This window comes from Talpa europaea (genome assembly GCF_964194135.1).
Source record: "Talpa europaea genome assembly, chromosome: 8".
In the NCBI taxonomy this organism is placed as follows: Eukaryota; Metazoa; Chordata; class Mammalia; order Eulipotyphla; family Talpidae; genus Talpa; species Talpa europaea.
In genome coordinates, this window is record NC_140075.1 from 57321490 (window position 1) to 57330875 (window position 9386).

A 9386-nucleotide genomic window follows, 5' to 3' on the forward strand; every position below is an offset into this window, starting at 1 on the left:
AAAACAGAGGGCGAAGATATGTTTGCTTTGTCCGTGAGACGAAACGGACGGTTTATGAAGCAGCGGACAAACCTCACGTTGCTGCTTGAGCGGTAGGTGTCCCCGTGTGAGCTGCGCTGGCAGGTCCTCGGAGGGGCACGAATCACACGCCCCTTCTTTTAATCCGACCCTCCTCCTGCGACCATCCTCTGTCGTTTATTAAACTCATCCTTTTTGAGACCCACAGGTCGGCGTTCCCCGAGGGATCCGCTCAGAGGCCAGCAGCGCTGCAGCGAGCTCTTGAAGCGAGCGGGCCAGAGGGGTTCAGCCCTTTGGAGGGTGGCGGAGACCTTCAGCTGCCCAGGACTTAGGCTGAGACTGAAGAAGCCTGCAGTGATCGTCCTCGCTGGATGAGATTCAAGCCTAAAGATAGCCCTTGGGGAAGGGGAGGTGTGCCCTTTAACAAGCGCAGAAAATTGCACAAATATACACAGTCTGTACAGTATAGGGAGTTTATGAACCTGAGTGAAGAAACCCTGGTTTCTCCTATTCTCCCTTGATGGTAAGGTTTAAACCCACGCAGGTCCTGTTTTCCATATAGTGACCCTTTTATGTGTGAGCCTAGGTTGCGGGCCAGGGAAGCTAAGCTTGCTTCCAGCTCTTAGCTGCCACCATGCCCAGCCTAATCTTGTTCCCTGGACTGCTTCCATTTTTCCAGTTCTACTGGCTTCTGACCTTGGCTCTGTGTTCGATTTTCCACCCTGCCACTGACCTTTGGATTTGGCAGGGAAACCTTATTTCCTTAGCTTTGATCTAAGGCATTAATTCAGCTTCATTCCTTCCAGTCACACCTCACCAGTACTTCCCCATCCCAGTCATCTACCCTCCCCTGGCTTACCCAAACTACCTGACCGTACTATTCTCTTCAAAGGAATGTTCACAGAGGAAGAGATTTGGGCTGCTCTGTTAAAGAAACAAGGAGCTGTTGAGATCTGTGTGGAGCCATGAAGCTGTCGTCACAGAGTTGCTGTTCCTTCTTACCCCTTGAGGGAGACATGTCAGTATAGGGAGTACCCAGAGAAATGCTCTTTTCTTGGACCCCAGTGGGTAAGTTTTCCTATCACCCCAGAGGGGACGGAAGCGGCACCTAACTCAAAAGCAGCAAATCTGACTGGCCAAAGACCACTTCTGTCTACTGAGAATTCCCATAATAGTCAAGAGTTCCTAGCTAGTTGGTTTTGGTTGTGCTAGCTCATAGGATGAAGGTCAGATTGGGCCAGTTAAATATATTTCCAAAGTGAAGTTTGGGGGCAGCAGAGGAAGCTGAGCTGTGGGAAGCCCACAGAGCAGACAGGCCTAGAGAGCAGGGATGTGGAGAGAAAAGTCATGTAGGGCCTTCCAGATCCCAGGAGAGCTGCTGAACTGTCAGTACTTTTACACCTAATTCTTCTGCTCTTTCTAGGCTTGCCAGAGTGCCTCCTCCACCCTAGTTTTATTGAGATATAATTGACATATAACATAGAAGTTTATGATGTACAATATAATGATTTGATATGTATATACAGTGATTAACACAAACTTCATTAACACTCCTCACCTCACATAGTTACACATTTTTCCTTGTCATGAGAACTTTGAAAATCTACGCTCTTAGCAACTTTCAAATATATCATACTAGAACTTTTGATTTGGCCATAGAGGTAAAACAATAGCAACTTAAACAATGGATGTTTATTTCTGGTGTAAAAGTCCCAATGGGGGCTGCCAATTATGGCTACAGTAGCAAGCATGATCCTGTCTGGTCCTTAAGGAGGCTGCTCTGGGGCTCATGCTGCTTGGTTACTTAGAGTGGGTTGCCTTGTGGGTGATAAACCCAGAGCCAATCTCAGTTCCAGCAGAGAACTAAAGAGGCAGGAACAGCAGGAAGGGAGGAACTCAGAGACAGTTTCCAGTCATGGTGGTACCTCAGGTGGCTTCCAGTCACACATAGTCCTAGTGCCTTAATTGCTTCTCAGTCCTCACCAGGGGCTCAGAGGCAGACATTCAGCCCTCTTGGTACTACAGACCCTTGTGAAATATTTCCTTAAAAAAAATTAGTCATTGGGGGCCTCCCTGGTGACGCAGTGGTTGAGCACTGGGCTGCAAAGCTGCCCGCAGCCTCTGCAGCACCAGTTTGATCCCCAGCCACTGGCGAGAGTCCCTCATGGCATGCAGACCTCTCCTGCAGCGCCCGCTGCTCCCCTCAGCAGTGTATTTTGTCAGTCTGCCTGTTCTGCTCCCTGCTCTGGCTCTGGTGAATTCTCTCACCCTCCCGCACTTCTGACTATACCCGGTGCTTGTATAAATAAATCTTTAAAAAAAAATTAGTCATTGCAGATTATGACCATCTATCTGTTTAGAATCTGGAATGCTTTGCAAGCCAATTGTTGGATTTCTGGGAGCAATTATACAAAACAGCCCTGAATGGGCAACTGTGGCTCTATTGCCTCCACTGAACAGAGAGAAAGAGCTGGGCATGCCAAAAGGTGCCCCCCTCCCACCTCCGTGCAATTGCTTCCAGACATAGCCTTTGCTATTGGTTTTCCCTTCTTAGACTGGGGTGGAGGGGGCGGGGGAGTGCAGGAGGTGGGGGGGAGAGAAGCAATTCAGTTCCAGAAACTTCAGAGGCAAGTGGAGGCTCCAGGTGTCCCCCACCCAAGCCCCTGATTTAGACAGCCAAGGAGCAGATCCCATATTTACACAAGGAATTAGCAGAGTCCTGTCAGGTCCCAAGTTAGCCTAAGGTCTTGGCTTTGACACAAATACTAGTCAACACCCACATGATCTGAAGGGTTTTAAGAAGCAAGTTTATTCCCATGTTGGAACAGAAACTAAAGTGGGACCAATTGGTCCTTAATGAAAGTTGGGCTAACCCACTTTTCCCCCAGCTCCAGGCCTTCGGGTTTCATCCAAGTTGCCCTCTGAAGCACTCACTGTATTGAGGCCTTTGCTGATGGCAGGGACACAGCCAACCACAAGCCACACTCAAAGAACAGTGTTAGGCTACACTCAAAGGCCAGAGGCAGAGCACAGCTTTGAAGGTTATCAACAAGTTCAAGGAGACACAAGAGTAGGAAAAAAGAATCCTAGGATATTGAAAGAGAAAGTTTTGTGTCTGAAGTTACAGCCTGGGCAGACATCCTCCTTCCTAGTCTGCTTTTAGGAGGGCTCTAGAAGAGTTAGAAGGATGGGTTGTCAAATGGGGAGCAGCAGGGTGTTAAAAGCACAGGAGGCAGGTGACAAGAATGTCAGCAGCAAGCAGTGAGAACATGATAGTTCCTTGACAGTAATAGAACTCCTGCACAGTTTGGGGGCAGAGACCTCTTAGCTTATGGGATGGCCCTGGATTTATACTTTAGACCGGGTGAAAGTGCTGAGCATGGGAAGTAGGAGGGAGAATTGTTTAGCTTCTGTCTGACAACACCTGTGAGCTTCACTGGGCAAATGAGTAGGGGGCAGGGTGAATCATGGGCCTGGCCACAGTGCTCTCTCCTGGATGCTCCAGCTTCCTGGAACATGGCTGTCACACTGCCTGTGGAGGCTTTGTGCACTCACGCACCCTCCTGCTTCCTGCAGGTTGTGTAAACCGGTTCTGTTTTACATCCTGAAAACTTTGTCATCTGGAATATTTGCTATGTACATTTGGAAGGAAATGTAAAATTTGCTGTCCAACTGCATTTTTCTCTTGATTCAAGAACCCTAGCTGTTCTAGATCCACATAGTCTAAGAGTTGTTTTCCAAACTAAAATAAAGGAAAAAATAAAATAAGCAGAAGCAAAAATGTCCAATTGGGATTGCAGGCTGTGCTGTTCTAGAAGCTGGCAGGGGTGTAGTCTTGATCATTCATTTACTTATTCACCTAACTGTCCATCCATTTGTCCATCCATCCATCCATCCATCCATCCATCCATCCATTACTCTGCCATGCCTAGGGTGACAGCACAGAGGAAGGGGTATGACATAACAAAACTGGGGTTCTGTAAGGAAGGAGAGGTGGTGAATGGTTGTTGCAAGATGATCAATAGTATCTATTTTAATGGAAGGAATGTGGAATTTGATGGCTAGTTTTAAATCTACTTCTGCCATTCACTGTGTAACTCAGGCAGTCATTTAATCTTTCTGACCTTCAGTTTCCTTATCTACCAAATAATTCCTACTCTACTTCATAGTTGTGGGAGGTAAAGTTACCTTTAAAGAAACTTGTACTGTGTGTGCAACATGTTGACACAAGCCAAAACACATTCTGCCATCACTATGGCTCTCAAGTTGGCTCTGAGAACTATATTTAATTTTCTTCTCTGCTCTGCTTGTCTGTCTCACACTATAAAGGGGACAGACACTTCTGCATAGATCACTGTGCACTGCTTTTTGCTGCTCCACACCTATGTAATATTCCACTAAATGAAAATGCTAAAATTTATTCATTTTACTATAAATAGAGCATTTGGAATTTTCTCAGTTATTTTTTGCTGTTATGTACAATATTATTATGTACACACTGCTAGTAGATGTGCACAGAGAGTGTAACTAAGTGAAATGTCTGGGTTGCATGCTACACCTATCCTCAAGTTAACTAGATAATGTCATTAACTAGATAATGTCAGCTACCAGAGTGACATGTCAGCATGCCCCCCACAGGCAGCATGAGTGTTCCTGTTGCTTCACCGAGACTCCCACACATTCGTAAAAATCTTGCCATTCTGTGGGATGTGTAGTGGTGTCTCATCATGGTTTTGACGGTTAGTTGCAAATATCTTGTCTTCCATCCATCATTTGTCTTTTCATTTTCTCTATAATATCCGTAGGGACAAATTTGAATGTAGTTCATAGTTTGTTCCTTTTTATTGATGCCTTTTCTTTTATTATTAATGCTTTTTATTATGTGTCTCCCCAAAAATCTTTCTGGGGCATGAAGGTAGTGTCCTGTTCTACCTTCTCAGAGCTATATAGTTTTGCATTTCATGTCTAGGTGTTTAGTCCATCTTGAAATTGTTTTCTGTGAATGGTGGAAGGAATCCTTATAGATAACCACTGAACCCAATGCCTTCTCTCTCTCTCTTTCTTTCTTTCTTTCTTTCTTTCTTTCTTTCTTTCTTTCTTTCTTTCTTTCTTTCTTTCTTTCTTTCTTTCTTTCTTTCTTTCTTTCTTTCTTTCTTTCTTTCTTTCTTTCTTTCTTTCTCTGTCTTTCTCTCTTTCTTTCTTTCTAAAAAGATTTACTTATTTATGCATACAAGAACTGGGGTACAGGTCAGAGGTGCAGGGGGTGAGAGAATTCACCAGAGACAGAGTGGGGACCAGAACAGGCAGACTGATTGAAATACACTGTTGTGGGGAGCAGTAGGTGAGACAGGAGAGGTCACTTCCCTGGCTGGGGATCGAATTCATGCTGAGATGTTACTTACAGTTTCATAGTGCTGACGCTTAACCCCTTGTGCCACCAGGGAGGCCCCCAATGCCTTTTCTTTGGCCATTTCTCAATGACTTTATTCCCACCTCTGTCTAATGTCAAGTGTCTGTATGTGAATCTGTTATGGGCTCTTTATTTTGTTTATCCCCCTATCAGAACCTCACTATCTTGGTATCTGATAATATCAATTCTTTTACCTTATTTTTCAAGAGTGTCGTGGTTCTCCTTGGCCTTTGATTATCCCATATACATTTTCAAATAAACTTGTCAAAAAAAACCCAATCAGAATTTTGGGGTTTCCTTTTGGGACTCATTGAAATCTTTACAATATTTAGTTGTCCAAGCTAGGACTTTGGTATATCCCTTTGTTTATTTATATTACCTAAATGTCTGGCAATAACATATTAAGCTTTTATAGATAGAGGCTTTGTACAACTTCAGAATGCTTTATTTCTAGGCACTTCAAATTTGTAATAAATTCATTGATGTAAAATCAACATACAATAAACTGCATACTATGTAAAGGATACAATTTGATAAGTTTAACACATTTAATAATAAAATTTAACAATGTGATAGAATTATAATTATGCAACATATTTGTGCATATACAACACAAAGTAATAAACATATCCATCACCCCTGAAAGATTCCTCATATCCCTTTGTAATCTTTGCCATCCACCCTTCCTGCCCAAACATTCCCCTCCTTACTCTAAGGTGGGAATCCTTGATCTACTTCCTGTCACTATAGATCAGTTTGTACTTTCCAGAATTGTATATAAATTAAGTTGTACTGTGCATATGTCTTGTGATCTGACTTCTTTCACTCAGTACACTTACTTTGAGATTCATCTAGATTGTAGTGTGTAGCAATGATTAGTGACTTTTAAAAAAACCTTTACTTTTAAAATAGTTCTAGATTCACAGGAACTTGCAAAAAATGGTACAGAGAGATCCCCTGCATACTTTACCTGATTTCTCCCCTTGAGCTTTGCATGCCTGCCTGCTTTCTGTCATTCATATCTCTGCTCAAATACAATTTGTCCCTGACCAACTGATATAATATAATAAGCCTGTAGGCTCCACCAATTCTCCCTCTTTTATTTTCTGCCTAGAATATATTAATATCTGATTTTTCTCATCTTCTTATTTGTTTGTTTATTGTCATTTCACCCTATTGGAGTATGAATTCCATGTGAACAAGGACCGTCTGTTCCAGTCAGTGCCTGGCACTTAAATAATTGCTGACTAATAAAAATAATGAATCTTCCAGCAACCACATAATATGGATATTGTTCTCTCTGCTTTACAGATGGGGAACTGGACTGGGAAGGATTAAGTGACTTGCCGAAAACCACAGTTTCTGTTAGTGGTGGTAGGGATGTTTGGTGCTGAAATTCAAATCTCTGATTTCTAAAGACACGCCATGCTTTCTTTAAATAAAAAAAAAAATTAGGGCAGACTGAAGATGGTTTCATCTATCTCCTTCTATGGTAATGACCAGTCTTTATACCACAGACTCAGACTATAATGGCCAGGCCAGAGGTGGGTACACCCCAAGTGGCCCTTAACAGCAGCAGCAAGGCCTTTCTTCCCAGAAAGAGCAAGCAATTCATTTTCCCCATCCCCATTCATGTATGGTTTTTAATAATTAATACTTCTAGCAATTTTTAAATCTTTCTTTAAAGGGATATTACAGTTCATTACAGTTTATTGCAAACAGATTTCTTTATACAAGTCAGTCCTGATGTTGAAACTATAATAATACATGTTTTTCTTAGTTTCTGGCACAATTTACTTTTTGAACAATAGAGAATAACTTTTTAAACAAAAATTGGATACTACTTCACTGGAAAAATATTCTAACAAATAATATTTTGTTTACACACCAAAAACCTAAATATCTTTACTTAAGGTTATACTACCAAAAAATTTCCAAAAAGATACAAGCCTAAAAAGTCACGATGAAAGTTAGCTGGGTTTTCTTAAGAAGTGAAATTAAAAACAGACTGCACTGCTTACTTTTCAGCAAATTTCACTTTGCCAGGTTTTGAAGGCAAAAACTTAACAGTTTTCAGTGTTGTCTTCTCGCCCAGGGGAAGCTGGAGCATTTGCTCCTTTCTGCCAACCTGCTTTGTCACCAGTCACAGCTGAATCCATCAACATGATGGCTTCATACAATATGATGGCTTCCCATGTGGACCGTGCACAGATTAGTGCTGTAGACCCCTTCCTGGTGGAGCAGATAAATCCACTACCTCTTCACTGGAGTGTGGATTTCAGGGGTTGATCTGTATGCTCCAGACAATTTGCATGGAACTAATACAACAAAGAAACCACATGGTGCATGCTGGTCTACTTTCTGGAACAAAAATCTAGCATGTGGGTTGATATACTGCCCATCACAACTTGAGAAGGTACCAAGTTGCAATTTCTCTTCCAGAATTCCTGATTGATGACCAACTGAATGATCAACCCATTGGGTCAAATTTATTGCCATTGTCATATTCTTCAGAGGAGTAGCTTTTTGGTGACCAAGATTCTTGTGGTTGTCCAAGGATTGGTGAAAGGAAATGCCTCACCAACCCCCTTTCCTATTTCCTTGATCCAGCTTTTTAGATTGCTGTCTTCTTGGGATGCAACCAGTAGACACTGGTCCTTATCTGCTCAAAAAACAAAACAAAACAAAACAAAAAACACAAACAAACAAACAAAACCAACAATAAAAAACAAAAAAACAAAAAACAAAAACAATGGATAACCAGCACATCATTTAGAAAACATAGAAAGGTCCAAATACCCTTAAAGAAGCTCTTAATTCTCTTGTTAATATTCATTTTTTGGTGTAGATCTGGGCAGACTCTTACTTTGGGATGTGCACACATGGAAAATATAATGAAATTTTTGATATTTCACTAAATTTTTTTCCAACATGATTTTTCATGGTATCATAGGCTACCATTTCTTTAACCTACCCGCAATGTTAGACAGTTCACAAGTTTTGGCTATTACAAACAATGAAGGATAATCGTCTCAGAGCAGAATCTTTGCTGAGTTTCTTGTCTTAGGATAGAGTGAAACAAGTGTTCAAGGGCACTTCCAATGCTGTTGTCAGATTTTCCTCTAGCAAAGTTGATGGACCTGCGCCTTAGGTAGTAAATAGGAGCAGCGGTACACGCCTGTCCACACCGCAGCCCCTCCAGCCAGCCGGCTCCAGGAGACTTGGCGCTGAGAAACTCAGGAAAGAGGACGCTGTAGGGAGCATGGCAAATCCTGGAGACTGTGGCCACACCTAAATGCTCCTGGGCAAAAGAAGGGGTCTCCAGGGGGAAAGAGACCAGCGCGGCTAAGAACTGGTCTTAGGGTCCCAGAGGCTCCCCTTAAAGTCCGTGGATGTATCAGGTTCTGTCTTTGAGCCTCGGTTTTCTCATCTGCATATTGGGACTGAGATCCCATAGTGATGGAGACTGTGGACACCGCATTCTGGGGTGCACGGAGCTGAGCTCCGCCTGCGGGAGCGACCCGACGCCTGGAGGGGACCAAGGACCTACCGCTTGGCGGGCAGCCAGGGGCCTCCCCAGCCCGCCACAGCCGCCGCGCGGGCTAGCAAGCCCCGGGAGTGGTTAGGGGCCCGCAGGGGGCGCCGCGAGCCCACCGCCAGAGCCGCTGCGGCACCGAGGGGTCCGCAGGGGCACCCTGGGAGGAGTCTTGGGGCCGTGGGTCTGCAGACTCGGGGGGCGGGCGGAGGTTCCAGGCCGGGTGCTGGGTCTCCACGCTGTGGGATTGCTTTCCCCTTGCAACAAATACGCCATCAGCTTAACTGGCCGCGTCCGAGGCCTGGTGTTCCCCTCCCTCCGCGCCTTCCTGGGCTTCAGAGCCTTGTTTCCGGATTTTCCAACTTCAGAGCCGAGGTCTCCGCCTCCGGGGAGCCTTACAGCTCTTTACTTCGACTCATGGAC